This window comes from Zingiber officinale, chromosome 7B (assembly GCF_018446385.1).
Source record: "Zingiber officinale cultivar Zhangliang chromosome 7B, Zo_v1.1, whole genome shotgun sequence".
NCBI lineage: Eukaryota > Viridiplantae > Streptophyta > Magnoliopsida > Zingiberales > Zingiberaceae > Zingiber > Zingiber officinale.
In genome coordinates this window covers 21,060,839-21,081,900 of record NC_055999.1, presented here as the reverse complement: position 1 = coordinate 21,081,900, position 21,062 = coordinate 21,060,839, and positions in this window count along the sequence as shown.

Sequence of the window (21,062 nt, the reverse complement as noted above, 5' to 3'; positions counted from 1 at the left end):
TTCACGAAGGTACCTCGGAAGCCAAGCTAGCGAGGTTCGACATCCTCCGGACTCAATTAACGAACCTCCGGATGAACCAAGGTGAGAAGGTAGCGCAATCTCAAGCAAGGATCAAAGAGCTGATCACGCAACTAACCAATCTTGGAGAAGAAGTAACGAACCGAGACTCTATTCGGTACGCGCTCAACGCCTTCCCCAGAACTCCAGAGTGGGCCTTTTTAGTAGATGCGTACTACATATCTAAGGACTTCGAGGTAAGTACTTTAGAAAGTTTATTTTCTACATTTGAACTTCACGAATCTTGGATTGCAGAGCCCGTTAAAGTGGAGAATGCAAGTCAGAACATTGCCTTGAAGACAAGAACAAATGATTCTGACTCCGAAGCCTCAATCGACGAATCCGAAGCTGCATTAATGGTAAGACGATTTAATAAGTTTTTTAAATCTAACAAATTTAGATCGCAGAAGCATGAGCGAAAAAGGAGAACGGTTCGGTGCTACAACTGCAATGAAGAAGGGCACATCAAGGATGACTGCTCGAAATTAAAGAGAAAGCAGAAAGAAAAGGAAAGGGTCAAGTACAAGAAGCTAGAATCCTCCAAGCACAAGAACCTTAAGGCCACTTGGTCAGACTCGTCGTATTTCGAATCAGACATCGAAGCCTTCTCGGGGTTAGCGCTAATGGCTGATCATCAGATGGAAGAAGAGTCAAGCTCAGAGATGAGCATAGATGAAGGGGGAGGAACATCATCAGAAGAAAGCGACGATGAAGGGGGAGCATCACCGAGTCAGATAAGTCAGGTACGCAATCTAACCCCGACTCAGTCTTTTCACTTTATTAAGTCTCTTTCTAAAGACTTATTCAAATTAGAAAAAGAAAATACTGAATTAAAAATGAAATTAGCAAAAGTATGTCCACTTGAGATGTACGATAATCTAAAATCAGAAAATGATAATCTAAAATTAGAAATTAAGAATTTAAAAACTGATGCATGCTTAAATAGATTTCCAAAATCAAAAATTAGAATTTATAGAAAATTGAATTGGTACATTAGAAACCATCAGGGTCAACTTAGAAGAGTGCCCAAGAACTATGTACCCCCTAAATTTTTGAATAACCCTGTAGGAAGGAACCTCTATTGGGTTCCGAAATCTATGCTAAATTAATTTATTTAATTAAAAGCTTACAGTGAGAAAATTAAACTTTGAGTTTCTTTATGGAAGTTTTGTCTAAGAAAGTGGTTGTTGCTCCAATAACCAAGAAGGCCTAGTGCCTCGCCACGACCTGGAAGCCGAAATATCGAAATAAAAATGTCTAATTAACTTTCTGATAAAAACATTCAAATTAGAATTTGAAAAGTTTTTAAATATTTCCTTAGAAATTTATTTTTTTATTATCTAGAAAAATGACTCTTGAAAGTTTTACTTAGATTTTTTTAAAATTCTAAAAATGATTTTTTTGACTTAGAAATTATTTTAAAAAATTCAAACAAATCATTTTAGTTAGAATTCTTTTGTCACTTAGAAATTTTACTTAGATTTTTTTTTCAAAAATTTCATTTTCTTTAGAAATTTCTTTTCTATTTTTGAAAATTCTATAAATTCAGTTTACTTAGACATTTTTTCATCTTAAATTAGAAATTTTTCTAACTTTAAAAATTTTGCTAAAATGTTTTCTGTTACCCTGTTTTTGCTGTGATCAAAGGGAGAGAGAAAGGTACAAGTTTAGAAAAGTACATGTTTAGGGGGAGAGAATTTTTAAAAATTAAAAATATTTTTTTTGATTAACTCTTAATTTAGTAGTTGTAATTTTATTTATTGCAAACTGATGCTTAAGATGTTAGTTTAGTAATTTTCTTTTAAAATTACTTTTCTGTCTATTTTAACCCTAACTTGAACTTGGGTTGATGCACATCAAAAAGGGGGAGATTGTTGGTCTTCGTGGGTGTTTTGATGTGATCAACCAAGTTGGTTAGGTTCTGCTTTGTGTTTGATCCCTGTTTCTGAGTGTGCAGGAGCTTAGGAGCTCAGGAAGTCAAGCGAAAGACGCAGCTAACGAGAAGGACGACACGGGAAGGGAGCCGACTGGCTCGGTGCGTCCGAAGGACGAGAGAGCTGTGGAAGAGTACTCCGATGGACGAGAAGATCGTGCGCGGTGTTCGAGGGACGAGAAGCTGGACGGAAGCCTGCTCGAGGAGAAGGCCGGAAATTGGGTTCGGGTGAGCCCTATTTCGGTTGGCCGGAATCACCCAAAAGAACGGAACTTCGGAAGACGAAGCAAAGAAGCAAGTAAGCTGGAAAAGCTACCAGCCAGCTTGGAGGCGCCTCTAGCTTGAGGGCACCTTCAACCCCTGTTGAAGGTGCCTCGGACCTGGCAGAAGTTAACTTTGAGCTATTTGGATAAAGTTTTATCCCCTCTCTCGTTGGAGGCGCCTTGGACCTTGTTGGAGGCGGCTTGGACCCTCGGGATTGACTTTCCAGGAGCTATATAAAGGCCCCTGGAGCTAGGAAATAAAGAACAACTCATGCAATCAACTCTGTAGTCATTCCTAGCAACTAGTGAGCGTTCTAAGTGTGTAAAAAGGCTTCTCCGCCTACAGTGAAGGAGACTCTGCTAGTGCGATCTTCGACTGCCTTGGATTAACAACCGTCTTGATTGTAACCAAGTTAAAATTCTGTCTCTTTTTATTTATGTGTTCAATTTTATTATAGTTGCTTTATTTTTGAGTTGAAAGATTCGAGAAGGGTAGTTTTATTTTTCAGAAGTAATTCACCCCCCTCTTGCCAGCCTCCGCTGCACCTACATGTGCTAAAGGGGGAGCGCTCACAGCACTCAGATTCCTTCCCACATGTATACGAGGAGGCCACGTGCCATCAACCGCCAGACAAAGCCTGACATCCGACATTCCTTGACACCTGTCAGGTTCCAAAAGCAGCCTTTGCAGTATAAAAAGGGATGTTTTGTCCCTTACGCAGGTATGCACACTCATCATTTCTTACTCATCTTTACTTTTCATCCTTTCTCTGTGTTTCTGGGGAAAAAGTACCTGACTTGAACGTCGGAGGGCCTGACCCGTGGAGTTTTTCCCTGATTTCTGGTCTCTAATGACTCGGGGGTTCATCTGAGTGTACGCAGGATCAGCAACTTCATCATCTCCCTCGTCATCCGCCCGTGGAAGCTTTTTTGGCGGGCTGCCAGATCATCCAAGAGGCCCAGCGACTTTTCGTCAACACCGGCGACACTGCGACCGCCTTCATCCGACTCAGCTTCCGGACAGGATCACCCAGCTTGAGTTTTCCCCTATCTCACTAATCTCTCTCTTCCCTCTTAGATTGTCAGTGTTGTCCTCTCCGGGACATGGTCTTCTCCCCGGCACGCAGGTAAGCCTCTTAGCTCTCTTGATTTCTCCTTCCCATCAATCTTGAGGCCGGATGTGGCCTCGCCCAGGGCAACTGCGAGCCTAGTCGGTTGTAGCCAAGCTCGTGGCCTCAACCCTGGCCTCTAACTAGGTTGATCTCGACTAAACTCGCGACTTCAGGCTTGGATGCGAGCTTGGCCGACCCCAAGTTAGGTTGCTGCCTTGATTAGTTAGCCCTACCCACGAGCTTGGTGATTCATGAGCATGGTCGACCATGAACTCAGGTGGTCGTGAGCTCGGCCACGACCTTAGCTTGCCCTGGCTGCGAGCTTGGCTGGCTAAGAGCTTGGTATTTGTAAAGCGGGACTGAAACTCTGGAAATGATTGTTGTTTGTAAACACACTTGTATTTGATTGCTGATTTCATAATGTTGTTTATGCAGACGGTGTTTGTATATCCTTTGATATTTTTTTTTTGATAAACTCTAGCTTCAAACGTCTGTATATCCTTTGATATTTTTTTGAGAAACTCTAGCTTCTTTGTGCACCGATTTTAGATATATCATGAATCACTATTTATTGATGATTATTTAATGATTTAATTAAGCTTAAGTTTAAACTATATGCATGCTAAATTACTGAGTTTTACACGTTTAATAATATTATAAATTTATTTCTCATTAGATTACAATGTATATGAATAAATCTTGAATAAAAAATAAGTTAGAAAATTAGTTTATCACTAAAAAGTTTTTTTTATGGAGTTGAAGAGTTTGTGGAATTCGATTTTGCTTCCAATTACAAGAAAATCATATGACATGTTAAAGACTAGTAACAGAAATTAAATTTTCATCGCTAAATTAGTGACAAAATTAAATTTCTGTCGCTAATTTTATGAATTTTGGGTTACCCCAACTTGAGTTTTCCCCTATCTCACTAATCTCTCTCTTCCCTCTTAGATTGTCAGTGTTGTCCTCTCCGGCACATGATCTTCTCCCCAGCACGCAGGTAAGCCTCTTAGCTCTCTTGATTTCTCCTTCCCATCAATCCCGAGGTCGGATGTGGCCTCGCCCAGGGCAACTGCAAGCCTAGTCGGTTGTAGCCAAGCTCGTGGCCTCAACCCTGGCCTCTAACTTGGTTGATCTCGACAAAACTCGCGACTCAGGCTTGGATGCGAGCTTGGCCGACCCCAAGTTAGGTTGCTGCCTTGATTAGTTAGCCCTACTCGCGAGCTTGGTGATTCATGAGCTTGGTCGACCATGAACTCAGGTGGTCGTGAGCTCGGCCACGACCTTAGCTTGCCCTGGTTGCGAGCTTGGCTGGCTAAGAGCTTGGTATTTGTAAAGCAGGAATGAAACTCTGGAAATGATTGTTGTTTGTAAACACACTTGTATTTGATTACTGATTTCATAATGTTGTTTGTGCAGACGTTGTTTGTATATCCTTTGATATTTTTTTTTTGAGAAACTCTAGCTTCTTTGTGCACCGATTTTAGATATATCATGAATCACTATTTATTGATGATTATTTAATGATTTAATTAAGCTTATGTTTAAACTATATGCATGCTAAGTTCCTGAGATTTACACGTTTAATAATATTATAAATTTATTTCTCATTAGATTACAATATATATGAATAAATCTTGAATAAAAAATAGGTTAGAAAATTAGTTTATCACCAAAAAGTTTTTTTTTATGGAGTTGAAGAGTTTGTGGAATTTGATCTTGTTTCAAATTATAGGACCAAAAGGAATTTAGATATCTCCACAATGACATGATATTTTCCACTTTGAATCTAAGTCATGATTTTATTTTTGGGCTCTATCCAAAAGGCCTCATACCAATAGAAATATCTTTCCCTTATAAATCCATGATCTTTTCCATGTGTTTTTAATATGAGACTTTGTTCGCAACCTTGCAGCTCAACATATTGAACATTAAGGCAGAATATCATTTCTCAGAATGATGTTACATCACATTTTTCAATTGATGTCAAAGTTGCTCATTGCTGATAACATAATGATTAATTGCTTCTATAATTTAAAGAAATTGGTTAGCGAGTTAGTTTTGTCAGTGAAAAAAATTTGATTATTGTATAGATAACTACATGATGGAATAAAGACAGTGAACTTATTGAATGCATAATGTGTAATTACTCTCATTATAAACAGTGTAGTCACATATCAGGGAAGAAGAAGAAGAATTATCATGAAAAGTTACATATTACTTCTCGTTAACTACTAGACTTAAAACACTTATATGCATCTACCACAATAGCAAGCCACATGAGGTGGCATCATGAGCATGCATACAAAGGAGATATAATGTGTCATCCTTCTGACTCTTCTATATGGAAATATATTAATACAATATTTCTCTCCTTTGTAATGGAACTAAGTAATATAAGATTGGGACTTTTCGTAGATGAATTTTAACCATTTGGTCAATCTGGACAACAATATTAATCTTATCTAGTTATATTAACATCATATAAATTGATGTCATGGATGTGTATAAAGATGAATTATATTCTTTACTGTGCTAATTCCAAGGCCAAAGAATCTAAAAGAGAATAAAGATATTTTTTTTCAACCTATGATTGTCGAGATGAATAAATTATGAAATGTAGGATCGGAGACTTATGATATTTGTAAGTAAAACTAATTTTACCTTGTATAATACTTTATTATGGATGATTACTGATTTTTCAACATACTCAATATTTTCAAGATGAAACACAACTAGTAAATTAGCATATCTACATTGCATGACAGAGTTTGTTGCATTTTCATTATCTTACAGTAGAAAGATATCTTGGTTTGATAATCATCATAAATTTTTTACCAAAAAGAGTACCCTTTTAGACAAAAATAAGAAAGAGCTCACAAAGAATGAAGTGGTTATAAAACTTCCACTCGTAATCAAGTCAGGAAAGGAAATACTTGAGAAAATAGACAGCTATGGATTTGTAACAGTAACTTAGACGAGTTCTAGATTTAAATAAATACATTGTGAGGGTGTGGAAGTGTTGTTGGAAGAAAAGAAATATTTTTTGAGAGCTGTCATATTTGAAGTATCAGCTCATTCGACATAATTTAGATGTGATGCATGATGAGAAATTTTTTTCAATAATTTCTTCAATAATGTGATGAATATTCTTAGAAAAACTAAAGACACACCAAAATTACATAAATAATTGAAACAATTAATCAGCAGAGTTGAGTTATATTAGAATGAAACAACCAATAAATTTTCAAAGACTTTTATACATGGGACAAAGAAGATAAGTAAGTTTTATGGATTTGGTTGAAAGAAATCAAATTCCCTAATGAGTATGCATCGAATATGGATTGATGTGTGGATATTAATAAATTAAAAATATTTGAATTGAAGAGTCATGATCGCACGTGTTCTTGCAAAGACTTATTCCAATAGCTTTCTATGACGTACTTCTTAATAATGTTTGGTAAACACTTATAAAATTGAGTCTGTTTTTCAGAGATTTGACATCGAGGGTTATTATGACAGCCAATATGCTTCGACTAGAAACAAGCATTCCTCTTATACTATGTAAACTTGACCGCATATTTCCTCCTAGTTTTTTTCATTTAATAAAACATCTACCAGTTTATTTACTTTACGAGGCACGACTAGCTAGTCCTATGTAGTATACATGAATATATAAATTTGAACAATTTTTGAGGAGATTAAAGAATAATGTTCGTAACAAATCAAGAGTTGAGAGGTCAATATGTAATACTTATCTAGTTGAAGAAGCATCTTATTTCTGCTCATATTATTTTATTGATAATATGAAAACAAGACATTACAAGTGCCCTCGAAATTCTGATGATACTCAACCAATAGTCCAAAAGATATTTTCTATTTTTAATGTTCTCGATAAGCCAATGAGTACATTTGTTTGTACATGGTTAAATCTATAGTAATACCATGCAATAAGAACATACATACTCCTGAACTGTGACGAAGTTAAACCTTACATAAAGTGAGTTAATTTCTATATTCAACATTTATCCCCTTATGTTTGATTATTAAACCATATGTCTTAAAATTACCTTCCTTGACAACTTGTATGAACAACAACTACAACTACTAAATCCATCAATAGATGCAAATGAGATTGAAAAAAAGTTAGCGAGGAATTTGTATTCTAGTTTGAAATCTATGTAAGTTATAAACTAATTAATTTTCTTCAAGTGTATTATATAATTGATAATTTATATCATAACTACTTTTCTAGATGAAGGGCCATAAAATATCAAATATGCAAAATGAAAGGATAATGGATCTTGCATCACAATCCCTCCATAACATAAGAGTCTACTCTAGTTACTGTATTAATGACTTTACATTTCACGTGACACAATGTGATTCACACACACTAACCTATAATTTAGGTGTTTACATAAAAGGATCTATCAACAACACTAATACGAAATTTTATTACTATTGTAGACTTAACGAAATTATTGAGATTGAATATCCTGCTTTATCCATAAAAAAGTGTGTGTTATTCAAATGTTCATGATATGATTCAACTAAGAACAAGTACTAGAATACATTCAAATTATATTTAGTTGAGGTTCATGGAAATAAAAGATTCAGCAAGTTTGAACCCTTAATTTTCATGGTACAAGCAGGTTAAGTTTTCTATCTTGAATATCCGATAAAGAGAAAAAGATCTAGTGAATGGTTAACAGTTTGTTGAATGAAATATCACTCAACTATAAAAATATTGAACTCTATCACAACTAAAACCATGATGAATTTCAAAATGATGAAATAGAGATGCATTCAATTGATTCATAAATTCAATTCACTTTCCAATTACTTATAGATGTAAATGACACTTGTGAGGAAATATATGATAGAGAGTGTCCAACCGTGAGGAACTTGATGCACTAATAGAGTCTAACAATAAAGATTTATAAACTATTAATGTAATGATTCAGATGGTAATAATGATTAAATTTTAGTATGATCTTACTTTTTTACATTATAAATCTCACTAGTTTTACCATATAAGATATTGTTATTCTGATTTGATTATTATTTAGTATGTGTATGTATTATAATATTATTTTACAAGTATAATCATGGATATTGCAACAATACATAGTGACAAGATTCTTTTGAGGATTGTTGGAGATTAGTAAGTATCGATATTATTAGTAATTCCAATGCATCTAATCCTTTATTTATTATTTTGAAAAATAAAAGTTTATTTTATACAATTTAACTCCAGATGATCATAGTGTAGCCGTTTATATAAGCAACAAATTTAAAGAGCGACGTGCACTTCTGTTACTATATATAAGACATGTCAACCAAAGATCTTAAAGACTTTTATTATCAGTAATTCTTGTTAAGAAATTTGAATATTCTTGATACTATATAATATAATATCCTTTTATACTAATTTTCTCAATATTATTGTAGAAAAAATATTATTGTGTAAAACTATACAATGAATACAAGTAGTGAGATTCGGGATGTAAGGTTATCCCATGTACCATATGTACCATATGAGATTTGAGATGCATGGAAGAACACTTGGGTTGTAGAAAAATGATAGTAAAATCCATCGGCTACTCAAAATAATAGAAATACTTAGATCACTAGCTCAAGTACCAAATCCACAAAGCATATGGCTGGATCACAATCTATTGTAGAGCATGCAATAAACATGGTAAGTCTAATATAAAGTTATATTAGAATGAACTTATTTTATTTTATAACAAAAATGTGTATGCAGGCTGATACTTTATAGAGATGTCCCACTTATTGGGAGGTATTTTGCAATACACACAAAAAGAAGGATAACACCTTTACCGATGCTTGATCAAATACCATAGACGTAAGAATTTAAACTTTATTACCACTCACATTTAACAATTATCAGTTTTATTAATTGTATATTAGATATTTATATATTTTTTTAAATAGGATGAAATCACTAATTAAGTTACTCAGGCATCTTAGCGTGTTGTAGAGGGAGGGAAGTTATAGACTCCATCAAATGATGTATTAAATAATATTTATTATGATGTTGTTGGTGAAAGGAAAAAGTGTTGATCCCCTAGTGGCCGACAAGAGGGGGTGAATTGCCTGAAAATAAAAACGCAAACCTTTCTCGACTTTTCAAGCTAATTTAATAAACACTTGCATAAATAGAAGTAAAATGCTAATTAAAAAGGAAGAGATAGATCTTTTACTTTGTTTTCAATTAAGAGATTGCTAATCCAAGACATTAAAAGCTCACTAACCTTTGGGTGGAGAATCCTCTTACAGAAGTTAAAGCATGGAATTACAAAGCTAAATTGAAAGTAGATCGTTTACAAGTGTTCTATTTAATTATTGGGATCAGGGCAATATTTATAGCCCTGATCGAGATGCTTGGAAGGGTTGCAGGCTCCTAGGAATGATAAAACTTTATCCATGTTGCAACGGATCACGATAGTTGGCGAAGCGATAAACTTTTTGGTCTGGGTGCCTGGACTCGCTCTGAGTGCTCAGACCCTATTAATCCTGATCCGCAGTCGAGGGCGCCCTCGGCAACCGAAGTGGTCCGAGCGCCCGAACCAGCTCCCAGCGCCCAGACTCTGGGCACTTGGAATCGCTCAGGCACCTGGACCACAGTCAATAGCAGGTTGACTTTTCATGTAGCTTTCGCTTCGGCTTCTCTCGCTTGGGTGATTTTGGCCATCCAAAATATGGTTCGCCCGAACCATTTTTTTAGCATTTTCGAGCAATCTTTCATTCCGGCTTCTCATCCCTTGAAACCACGCGTACTTCCTTCTCGTTCACCAACATACTTTTCTGCAGCATCTTGTCTCTCGGACGTACCAAGTCAGTTGACTCTCTCTCTCTCGTGTCGTCCTTCTCGTTAGCTGCGTCTTTCACTCAACCTCCTGTACTCCTAAGTTCCCGCACACTCAGACACAAGGCATCAAAACATAATAGAACCTAACTTGACTTAGTTGATCACATTAAAATCATCATGAGATATTTACAATCTTTCCATTTTTGATATGAATCAACCCAATTTAAGTCAGAGTAAAACAATACATTAAATTAGATGAATATGCAAGTTTTAAAGCATTCGATATGCAATATTTTGAAAAAAAAATGTAACTCCCCCTTAAACTTAACTTCTAACTCTTCTCCTTTCATCACATTAAAAATAGGAGTTTTGCTAAATAAATTGAAATTAAAGTCTAAGGAATATACAAAATAGTGACTAAGAATTGGAAAAAAATTTTAAATTTATTCTCAAAATTCTAATTTTTATGATTAAAGGTAATTTTCAACAAAAATAATTTAAAAATTTAATTTAATTGTTGAAAAATTTTGAGAATTTTATAAGTGTTAAGCAGATATATCCAAAGTAGCAATAAAATTTTCATGAAAAATAAAATCAATTTAAGCAGTAATAAATTATTTACTATGGAAAGATAAATTTTTCTTAAAAATATATTTGAGGTTCAAAAAATATTGAGAATTTTTTTTTGAATGTAGTAGAGTAAGTAATTTTATAGAAAAATTAAATTTTTGAAAATTAAATGTTCAAGCATTTTTAATATTAAAAATTATAATTTAGATAAATAATTTATAGAAAATTAAATATTAGTCAAAATATTTCAAAAATATTTTGTTGGACAGAGAATATTATAAGTTTTTTTACCAAAAAAATATTTTGTAAAAATAACTCTAGGAAATATTTTTAAATTGAAAAGTATAATATTTGAAAAAAAAAATCATAAAAATAATACAATGGAAAAAAATTTGGAAAATTTTTCTATAGATAGGAAATAAGATCCTCATTTTTGAAAAAATTAATAACCAATTAATTTTGAACAGAACTTGTACGAAGAAATTTATTTTAGCACAATAGGCAATTAAAAGGAAAATATTAAATTAAATTAAAATTAGAAATATGTACAAATTAAACTAAGCATGACTTTGGAACCTAATATAGGTTCATTCGTACTAGATTGATCAAGTATTTTCTAGGAATGTATATTTTTATTACTTTTCTAATTTGACCCTTGTAAAATCTGTAATACCAATTTAATCCTTGAGAATATCTGAAATTTAAGCATGTAAAATTTTTAAAATTTTCTATTTGTTCCTTTAAATTAGCATTTTCAATTTTCAATATTTCAAGATCCTGTATTAAGTAAGATTTTAACAAGATTCTTTTTATTTCTATGTTCTCATTTTTAAAACTCTCATTTTTAGTTTTAATTTGCACATTGATTTATTACCGAAATACAGTTAATCAGGAGGTAAGAGACATACCTTACTTACAATGTTGGATCTGAAGCTTGATTCCCCCCTGCTTCACTATATTCATCTGATGTAGCTCTCCATTCATCGATACTGACTTTTGAGGTGCTTTGCTTTTCATGGCTAGCCATCAGTGCTAGTCTGGCGTATGCTTCTATTTCTGACTCGGATGATGAGCTTTCGTCCCTAGTGGTCTTGAGATTCTTGTGCTTGTTTTGCTTGGGCCTCTTTTCTTTTTTCCTTTTTGAGTTCTAGGTAGTCCTCCTTTATATGTCCTTCTTTTTGACATTGGTAGCATCAAACCTTCCTTCTATTTCTTAGATTTTTTTCTGTTCTACATTTCTTTAAATTTGTTAGATCTAAAAATTTTTCTAAATTTTCTTACCATGTAAGCTTCTTGGTCTCTTTTCAGATCTAAGTCTGACTCAGGTTCATCCTTTTTGGTGGTTTTAGTGCTAAATTCTGGCTTGATTCTTTTGTTGTACCTACACATCTGGTTTCATGTAATTCTAAAGTTGAAAAGAGTTCCTCTAGGGTACTTACCTCCAGATTCTTCGAGATGTAGTAAGCGTAGATCATCAAGGTTCATTCTAGAGTCCTAGGAAAAGCATTGAGTGCGTAGGGTAATGAGTCCCGGCTAGTGCGTTTCACCGAGGTTGACCAGTCCGGTGATTAGCTCCTTTATCTTCGCGTGTAGTTCGGCTACCTTCTCACTTTTTCTTAGATGAATGTTCGTTAGCTTGTTTTGAAGAATGTCTTGTCGTGCAAGCTTCGTTTTGGATGTTCCTTCATGGAGTTCCAAAAACTTCTCCTAGAGGTCTTTTGCCAATGTGTAGCTTCCAATGCAATTTACATCTTGAGGTGGTAATACACTTAATAAGTGATATTCCGCTCTACTGTTCGCTACGAAATCACTTTGCTCCTTCTTCGTCTAGAGGTACTCTTCTTTCTCTATGCCTTGCTGATCTTTGGGAACTATAAAACCATATTTAATTATTAAAAGAATTTCAAAGTCAGTTTTTAGGAATACCTCCATTCGGCGTTTCCAGTACACGAACTCTCCCTCGAATTTTAGCAGGTTGAGGCTTGGTCGGGCCATCGATTTCTTTACTTTGATCAGCGGTTAGTCCTTCTGAAGCAACCTCGCTCTGATACCACTTGTTGGTCCCGTGCGACCAGCAAGAGAGGGGTGAGTGATCTTAAAAAATAAAAATACCCGTTTTCGATCTTTGGACTAAGTAAGACAAACACTTGTTAAGCAACCGAAAATTAAATGCATAAAATAAAGAAAGAGGCTAGAATATTTACTTCGGCGTGTAAACAGAAGATTGCTAATCCAAGATAAATGTAGCTCACTAAAATCTCCTTCTACCAAAGGTGGAGTAGCCTCTTACAACATTGAAAGCTCAGAAATGTGAAGAAGAGGACTAGAAACTGAAGTATAAAACTTGATTACAAGTGTTGCTCTAAATTGACTAAACCAGGGTTTTATTTATAGTGCTCTAGTGAATTTTATTCGTTGCTGACATGCCATGGTCTGGGTGCCCGAACCCTCTTCGAGGGCCCCCAGCGAGGCAAACTCTATCTCCTTGCATTGGCTAGTAGATAGAGTTTTTTCATCTCCAAGCACATGGATCATGTCCAAGCGCCCGAACTATTGTTGACGTAGACCCGAAGAGTAATCCACTGCGACGAGACGCCCTTTGGGCACCCTGGTGGTCTAGGCACCTAGATCGGTTAGTTTCGTGTTAACCGTTGGGTGCCTTCTCCTATTGCTTCCTTCTTCTTTGGTCGTCTGGGTGATCCTCTAACCTTCTAGAGTTGAGCTCACCTGAACCCAACTTCTGCCTTCTTTTCTCAAGAAGTCTTCCGCTCTGGCTTCTTGTCCCTTGAAAATGTCGTGAGCTTCCTTCTCATCTGCCAGCGTACCACTTCTTGGTGTTGGACCGTGGCGACCGACTAGAAGGAGGGTTGAACAGCCTGGAAAAACAAAAAGCACAACCTTTCTTGAACTTTCAAATAAACACTTGCATAAGAATATAAAAGCAGTAAAACAAAAAGTAGAGGCACAAGGATATTTACTTAGTTACAACCGGGGAGATTGTTAATCCAAGGAAGTTGTCGCACTATTATCTCCTTCAGGCGAAGAAGACTCTTACAACAGTGAAAGCATAAAAAGAAAAAAGTTACACTAACAGGGAAGTGCACAAGTGTTGAATACACAGTTTCTTGTTCGTTGTTTAGCTTCTGGACCAAGGCTATATTTATAGTCTTGGTCGAGGCGTCTAGAAGGGTTCTAGGCGCCTGGGAGGGGATAAAACTTTATCCCTTCACAACGGATCATGTGGTAACGGTCAATCATCAAATTAACAATTTAATATTGAAAACTCTCTATTCATAAAAACGATGATGTAGTACGAGTCCCAAGTCGAATCTCACAAGGAAACTAATAGTAGAATGTTTGATCTTAGACTAGAATTATTATTTTTTAGGTTTTCTCCTGATAAAATGAGGGTGTTTAGTGTTGTTTCAAATCCTAACTTAAGAATTCAAATGCAGCTAATAACCTGATCCTAAGTAATGATTAAATCCTAGCTTAAGAGAACTAACATACTCTATGATTTAGAAACTAAAAGAGATACATCAGAATTTAAATTGCAGAAATGAATTTGTGCAGGAACTTGTCACAACTACAATTCCAGCGATGGAAAGTGCAATAACAAAATAAAGATACCCAACTAGAGAAACAAGAGAAACAGAATTTAATTGCATAAATGAGATCTAAAGGAACAAAACTAGAACTGCTCGTTTAGATTTAAAGAAACAACCAATTCGATGACAAAATCTAAAGAAAACAAAGATGTAGAAACAATAAACTGCAGAATTCTAATGACTAAAATCTGAAGAGAAGTAAAATAAAACAAAGCAATTCTCTAAAATTGTCAACTACTCAAAATTGAAACGATTCAAGTAATTCTAAACAAGCAAAAATAATTGCAATCAAACAACAACTACTCTTTAATGCTAAAACGATAACATTCTTCTCTGAAACAAAGTTGGAAACTAATTACACTTAAAGATTCTGTTGAAATTTCTGTATCAACGAACAAAAATAGAAACTAACTAATCCAACATAAACTACTGAAATTACTGCATCTAAAACAAGGATTGTAAACTACTTTCATTAAAAGAAACATGCTGGAAATTCTACAGCAAAGAACAGGGATTAAAAGCAAAATTCTGGAAAGAAAGTGATCTGTGCACCAAACTGTGCTACAAACGAGATCTAGATCTAGCTAAAAACAGTAATGAAATGCAAGATTAAAACTAAACCAATTCCAATCACAACCAATTCTTGAATCACAACTCTTGTTGTCACACAAGAGTCAAAACCTCAAATGTGAAACCCAGCAAAGCAGAAAAAGGGAACGCAGCTGATCTGAGTTCAGATCTAAAACCCGCTGATCCTAGCCAAAGAAACCTCTCTGGAAGAACACAAGTTCAGATCTGTGCGAAATTATCGAAATCTGGATCTACGATTCGATTCTGTGCTCAGCAATGGCTTGCTGATGGGGCGTTGATGGCGGCTGGATTCAAGTCAAGAACCACCAGAGAGACCTCTCTGATGATTCCCGAAGATGGCTGATGAATTCCTGCTGTCAACACCGTTCTAACAGGGGCGGAGAATGAAGAACCGAATCGCAGCAAAGCTTGCCGTCGAGACCTCTTTGGCAGACTTCCAGCTTCAGAAAATTAGGTCAGCAGCTTCCTTGCATCTTCCTCTATGCATCTGGAACTCAAGATGAGATTATCACTGGAATCGGGGGCATGCGCGCGCGCTCACGGAGAGAAAATCGTCGTTGGCACGATGAACAGTAGACGCAGCCACTGTTCATCCGTGATTCTTTTGGGTTTTATACCAAGGTTTGAACCGGGATTTGCATTGGGTTTAGGGCTTAGTTTAGGAGGAAAATTAGGGATTTGATGAGAAGGTTTGACATGGGTTAGCTAAAGAGGAAAGCTCCATTTAATGGATCGGGCCCAGTCCAAATTCTTGTAGTCCAATGAGCTTATTCCTTCAAAACAAATAAAGTACCATTATTAGATAGGATTCCACAAGAAATATATTGAAAATGCAACAAGGCTCTAAATAATTCTCAACTCATAAGATATAAGATAAAACAAGAATTAATCATATGAGAAGATGCAAAATACTCAATTCAAGAGCCCAATTATGCACAAAAAAAATACTAGATATCAACTCCCCCACACTTAATCTTTTTGCTCGTCCCAGGCAAGTAAACAAACTAAAGAAATGACTGAGGTTGCACCCCCCTTTACCTTTCTTAACCATATTCAGAAGATAGTAAAAAGAAGTCACCTAAAATCATGAAGTTTTAAAAACTCAAGCAATCATGAACTCCATTCTTACTTCGGTTAATCACTCAATGATTTCATCCATCATGAATAAAATGAAAATAATAACACAACTAGTCCTCACATGGTGGTTTTCAGTGGCTCTCATCCTAATTCTCAAATTCATGTAATGGTAGAGATCACTCAAGCTACTTATGGCAAAAGCACTACCATATGCTTGCTCTTCATCTAATTCTCACCTCCATCTCAGATATCAAAATACATCCTTATGAAGGTTCATTGAAAGTATAAAGGAAAACAAAAACAAAAACAATTGGAAGCATTAGAATTAGAAAGGAAAGTAAAAGAACAGAGATTAAAATAGAAGTGGAAGACATGGAATGAGAATGCTATGTGATGCTAATTTTCGGCCATGGCATTCAATGCTGTTCTCTTAATCTTGATAAATTTTTAGATTTTTGCATAGCAGATACTTCACTCCGCACTTCCCTTCCAAATCTGCAGATTCAACAAGAACAGATCTATACAATCATAATTAGTTCTGAAAATGGCTCCAGAATCTCCTTCATGGCAGATTTAGCCATTGCATGTTATTGCTTCCATCTATTCTGTATAAAACAGCAATTTCATGATAACCCCTGATAATTCACAGATTTTCTCAGAAACAATGTGAATCTGTACTCATTCGTCTGTGTATCAATAGGACATTGAATTCAAGCAAAGATTTGGCACAAAATTGATTTCAGCCCCATAGTTAAGCACTGCTTCTGCATTTCTGTTTCCAGATGGCATTCCTAAATTTCATCATCATTTTTTTTTATATATATTTTGAGATACCATAGAAGGTAGAATACCATTTGTTTCAGCATAATATAGAGCTTAACTTGAGTTTCTCATTGATTAAAATCTGCCACCAGATTTTGATACTCCATTTAATACTCAATAATTTCCATCTTCTTTAATTCTACATCCACAGATTTCTACATTTCCACTCTAACTCAGCACTGATTCAGTAGAGTTTGGCTGCCACAAAATTTGTAGTTTAAGAAATCAAATATTAACACTTAAATGTTCCAACCAAATTCCCTGAATTCCTTACTCACAACCGAAACAGATATCAGTAAAGTTTCATTTTAAGAAATTCAGTGTTTCGGACAAAACCCAAGCTGCAGAATTATTTCAGATTTAACTCTTCAGCTGTATGTTTCTGTTTCTGTGTCTATTTCACCATCTACAAATCATGCAAGTTATAGAGAAACAAGATCATCATTTCACCACAATCAATCAACAGCTGGATTCTGATTTTCCAGTGATCCAATAGCTCTACACCATATAGCACAGTTTAGTGCCATTCTGAATTTCTCATACAGCTCTGACTTTGTACCAACTACACATCATTAGCTGCCCTAAAATCTCAACTCCTCTTCATCTAGCTTCTTGTGTACCAACTCCTCTTCACAGAATTACAAGCTTCAGCAATTCTAACTTGTTACAACTTGATCCCCAGATTGGCACAGAAATAACCATTAGCAGAATTTCTGAAATTTCTGCCTTGCTGATTTTTCAACTTTCTTGTTAGTTTTAATTTGAACCTTCAAAAGGCTATTTTCTCCATCATCCAGTAACATTTAGTTACCATTCAATCCCTTCCATCCGAAAAGATCAGGATGCAGTCTTGCACATTCCTGCATATCAACTTCTACATTTCTGTGATTAAGCATTCTCTACATATGCTTCCACCTCAGGACTAATATTCTTGCTCTCTCTTCTCTGATCTCACTTGTCCCATTTTGTTCCCTCAGCACTTAAGAATCAATTAAAACTGATTGTATTTCAACTTCAGCTAACAGCTCTCAGCTTTTACAACTCTGCACAAATCTGCATTTCTGTGTTTCTGCCCAAAACTGAATACGTTTTTGTTTTCCTGCAATTCTGTTTTTTTTTTACTGGTCACTGTTTCCTGCACACATGTATTCAGTTCCTCGAAATCAAAATGGGCATGACAAATCTGAAATACCATTTGTTTCTGCATCTTGCAAGGCTTCCCTTGAACGTTTCAGTCATTGAAATGCTGCATCAGATTTGTGATACACTTTGATACTAAATTCCAGCTCTGTCTGAAACTTAGGAATTGAATCTGAACACATTTCAACTCCAACTGACAATTCTCAGCTTTTTCATTAACCAAATGAAGCCATTTCTGAATTCTGCAACCATAGATTTCAATTTCAGAAATGGAATTCTACTGTAACTTCCTTCCAATGCATTACAACTTCACTGAATGCAGCTGGCCAAATCCAGAATTCAGCTACCAATTCCTGCATTTCCACCATTTTTTTTTTCAATTTGCTAATCTGATGTCTTAAACAGTTGACATTCCATTCCAATTTGCTTGAGAATTCCATTCTTATTGCATTGATAGAACACGAATTATGCTTCTGCATCAATTTGGAATTAAGGCTCAGTTTCAGAAACTGTACATCATTTTTCAACTTCAGCAATTCAGTATCAGCAGAATGTTTTTCATATTAAGAACCAGCACTTCATTTCTTCTTCACAAAATGGCAAATTCCAGAATCTGAGTTCTGCTTTTTATCCAAATCTTGATGCTGATTATTCCATAAATTGAAATCATAACTTTCCTCCCTCAAAACAGGTCCTTCATTTGCTGTAAATGATTACTTCTACTGAATCAAAGACTAAATATCTCAAAGACTAAATATCTCCCCCACACTTAAATTTTTGGCGTCCCGGTCAAAATAAAAGCATCACACAACATCCCATGTAACCATATCCAAGATAATAAAACAAAGGGAAAGATAAATGCTATGATGATTTAGGAAAAGACAATTACTGATAACTAGTGGAGAATTAGAATAACCTTCATTCAAATGATTTAATCTCTGATCAAGTGGAATATTGAGAAGATTCAAGCAAGTTCTAGAGTGACAAAAAACCATCAGTGCATCACACAATTAGGCTCAATCCTCACTAGGCAAGCAAAAGTTATTATCTCAAATTATCAATTAGAATCCATCACTAAGTGTTAACCTTACGCAAGCCTAGAATTCATTTATGCAACAAAGACTTGAAACTTCATGCTCAAATGTAACTCTATTTTAAAACCTCTGAAATGATATAAAGAAGTGTAAGGGGGTACCAATTATTAACCCAAAACTACCAAATTTGATTCAATGGTTTTTACAGGGACATGATTTCTAAAATTTGAATTATTATATGTGAAAGTAAAACTACTAAGAAAACTAAGAAGTTAAACCGACCACCAAATGATGACATCTTATTCACTATGGCCGAATTCATTATTAGAAAACATAAAGACTACTAAAACAAACAAGTGAATTATTCATGCAATTATGTAACGACATGTATATCTATGAAGACAAGAAATAATGAGAAATAGCAAGACTTCCCTTTCACATTGAATAGATGGCCTCGGTACTGTTCATTTCTTGCATCACCATCCCTTTTGCTCCTTCATGAAATATCTTTAGCCTATGTCCATTCACTTTAAATTTTCGATCAGTAGACTCTTCCTTTATCTCCAAGACTCCATAGGGGAAAATGTTAGTCACACTAAAGGGTCCTTCCCAACGAGATTTCAATGTGCCTTTCATCAATTTAAGCCGGGATTTATACAAAAGCACTTTGTCACCAATTTTGAACTCCTTCCCTATAATGTGCTTGTCATGAAAATTCTTGGTCTTTTCTTTGTAGATCCTTGAGTTCTCAAATGCCTCTAGTCTAATCTCTTCAAGTTCTTGGAGTTGTAATTTCCTCTCTTCTCCAGCTGTGCTAGCATCAAAATTACAAGCTTTCACTGCCCAAAATGCTCTATGTTCAATTGCCACTGGAAGGTGACAAGCTTTACCATACACCATCCTATATGGAGACATCCCTATGGGAGTTTTGAAAGTTGTCCTGTAAGCCCAAAGTGCGTCATCCAATCTTTTACTCCAATCTTTCCTGTCAGGCCTCACTGTTTTCTCTAAAATTAACTTCACTTCTCTATTTGATACCTCGGCTTGTCCATTTATTTGGGGATGATAGGGAGTATAAATTCTATGTGAAACCCCATATCTGCTCAACATAGCCTTCATGCGTCTGTTACAAAAATGTGATCCTTGATCACTGATTATTGCCCTGGGCACTCCAAACCTGCAGAAAATATGTGACCTAACAAAACTCACAACAACAAAAGAATCATCAGTCCTAGTGGGGATGGCCTCCACCCATTTGGAAACATAATCAATTGCCAACAAAATATATGAAAATCCAAAAGAAATAGGAAATGGACCCATGAAATCAATGCCTCATACATCAAAGACCTCACAAAATAGCATGAAATGTTGAGACATTTCATTCCTAGGTCCTATGTTTCCAGTTCGTTGACACCTATCACATGATCTACAAAAAATATAAGCATCACGAAAGAGGGTGGGCCAGTACAAACCACACTCCAAAACTTTCCTCGCAGTCCTCTGGGTCCAAAATGCCCCCCACACTCAAATGAATGACAAAATGCAAGTACAGACTGGAACTCAAAATCAGGTATGCATCTCCTAATAATCTGATCACTACAAAATTTCCACAGATAAGGATCATCTCACACATAATATTTTGAATCACTTTTCAATTTGTCCTTTTGAGCTTTTGAAAATTGTGCAGGAAAAACATTACCTACTAAAAAATTAACCAGATCTGCATACCATGGAGACTCACCATGCACCCTGAAGAGCTGCTCATCTCTAAAATCATCATCAATAACCGTGTGGTCCAAATCCCCTTCAATTCTGCTCAAATGATCTGCAACCAAGTTCTCCTTCCCACTCCTATCACGAATCTCCAAATCAAACTCCTAGAGGAGAAGCATCAATCTAATCAATCTGGGCTTAGCATCTGGCTTCTTAAGCAGAAACTTCAACGCTGCATGATCAAAAAATACAACTACGTGAGAACAAAGTAAATATGATCGAAATTTATCTAAAGCAAAAGCAA